Here is a 2,573-nt window from a genome sequence, read left to right on the forward strand (position 1 = left end):
ACAAATCTTATTTTATTTATTAATCATAATTTTTCATTGATTCTTACATTTTAGTACAATATTTTGACATTGCTTGTAGAAATAACGACTAATAGCCATTGCATAGTCGTAGTTAATTAGTATTTGTCATACTATTTCACCTGTAATTGTGACAATTAGCCATTACCAAAAGAGATCATTACCGAAATAATTAGTAATGTTTCTTCCGGAAGAAAAAGACAAATTCAAGTAATTATAAGACACTTTATTTACAAGTAATTAATAGCTCATAAAAAAATTTAAAGTTCCAAAAATTAAATTAAATGCCTAATGCATTTCCCAAGCAACAACAAAAACAATATATTAACAAATAAAAAAATCATTAGCTAACAAAATTTGGATTTATCTAATAATATTAATGCATATTCGTATAATCAAAACTGTCCGAATATCTATATATATCTATATACACTAATATATAAAAAAATCTCTATACACTCCTAGACGACTGTTAGTAAGATTGTCGCACTAATTTTATATAATAATTATACACTTAATAAATAATTTTAAAAATTAATTGTAATTATTATTATTATATTACAAAAGTGTTTTCAGATTATTTAACACCACTACACCAATTTTTTTGTGTCACTAATTTTTTAATTTGATTTTCTTTTATTCATTTATTCTTTATTCTTTTTAAATGTAATTTATAGGTTTATATATTTATTCTTAATTATAATATATTTTAAAATATAAGATTATTTATTATATACACGCATCGACGACATGTGACGATGACAACTAGTGTACAAATTTTTTTACTAGATATGACCTCTAAGGGCTGCAAGCTGGCGGTCAATTTGGGTGTGTAACTAATACAAGACAAACCTAATTCTGATAATTGTATTGTTGGAACGTTTTCTATTTTTGCCTCTAATTCAAACAGCAAAATTTTCTTACATTGATAATATTACAATTTTAATTCCTTAAACTCGAATCTATTTACAGTTTTGATCCCTTGAATTTGAGCTCTTACATTTTAGCCATTTTACATACACAAATTCCTTAGCAATTGAAAAGCTGGGGCTGAACACGTGCATGCCCTTAAATTGTCCAAAAACCAAAAGTTTAGGGGTCAATTGTAACTATCTTGAATTAGGAAAACCGAAATTTACTAGAAGAATTTATAATATTTAGCTACTGTTATAGTTAATAATAAATAGTTATTAACCACGGTCATACAATGATTGTTGATCATTTTTTTTGCGAAGGTGACTAAAATATTTATCACGATTCAAATGTTTTGATCATGACTCTTAATTTGTGGCAAATAATTTTTTTATGATGGAAAAACTAGTTTTTTTACATATATTTTATTTAATTGTAGTTAATCATAGTCATTTACTATGATCTTATGATGTTCAAATCAGCAGTTTGAATTCACAGGGAATCCAAAGCAAGGAAATAAGTTGACGTAAGTGATTACAATTTGGTAAAATTGCAAAATTAATCTTGTAAGTATAGGGGGTGATAATATTAGTCCTGCAATTACTTGATTGATAATTTTAGTCTTATATATTTTAATTTAATGGCCCCTCTTGGTTCTTCAGGACAAAATTATCCAAAAATTAGTCGGACAAATTGGGGCTTAGGGTTTTAGCTGCCAACTGATCCCAACTTAAAAATGTGGCGTCTTATGTGGCTGCTGAAGTGGCAAGTGGGGGATAATTTTGATCAAAAGGATCAAAATTATCACTAAATTAAAACATATAGAACATGTCAACCGATGATGAGGCCATGACGTGGATGGTGCCGTTGACGGAAACTGATCAAAGGGATGCTTGCGCCATGGGGAGGCGAACATAGGGTTGTTGGTCTGTCGGCAAGATGATCGATGGCGGTGGAGATATGATGGAAAAACTAGTGGTGGATGTGGCAAAATAATGGCGAAAATAAAAACAGAAAGAACAGGGTGGATAATGGATGAAAATGGATGGGCCTGGGTGCAATCAACTCGCCGGAGGATGGGAAGTTAATTGGTGGTGGTCTAGAACAATGGGTAGATCAGGCGGTGGCGAATCAAGAAAAGAGAGAAAATAAATGTAGATTTTATGACAAGACTATAATTGTCAATTAGGAGCGCGCTTGAACTCCGATTAATGAAACACATGTTGTAGGGTTGGAATCAATATCGGACGGCGGAGTTTAGTGGTGGTGTGTGTGGCCGGAGACGCACTGGAAAAAAATTCCGACGACTGGCTGGGTGGTGGTTAACCATTCTTTGCTATGAGTAAGTAATGTTCATTTGTCGCTGAAACCTTAAGCTCCAATTTAATTTGCTAATTTTTGGTTACTTTTGTGTTGGAAGTACCAAAATTGCCACAAATAAGGACTAAAATTACCAATCTCATTATTACATAACTAATTTTGCTAACTCCATACATACTGAACTAATTTTACAATTTTACCATTGTTCTTCTTGATTAAATTGATGAGGACCACATGATCTCGTGACAGTACATTCTCTTTTCCTCTTGGCAGATTTGGCCTCCAATGATTTCTTCTTTGAATTGCTATATTTTTTATTTCCT

This window comes from Sesamum indicum, linkage group LG15 (assembly GCF_000512975.1).
Source record: "Sesamum indicum cultivar Zhongzhi No. 13 linkage group LG15, S_indicum_v1.0, whole genome shotgun sequence".
NCBI lineage: Eukaryota > Viridiplantae > Streptophyta > Magnoliopsida > Lamiales > Pedaliaceae > Sesamum > Sesamum indicum.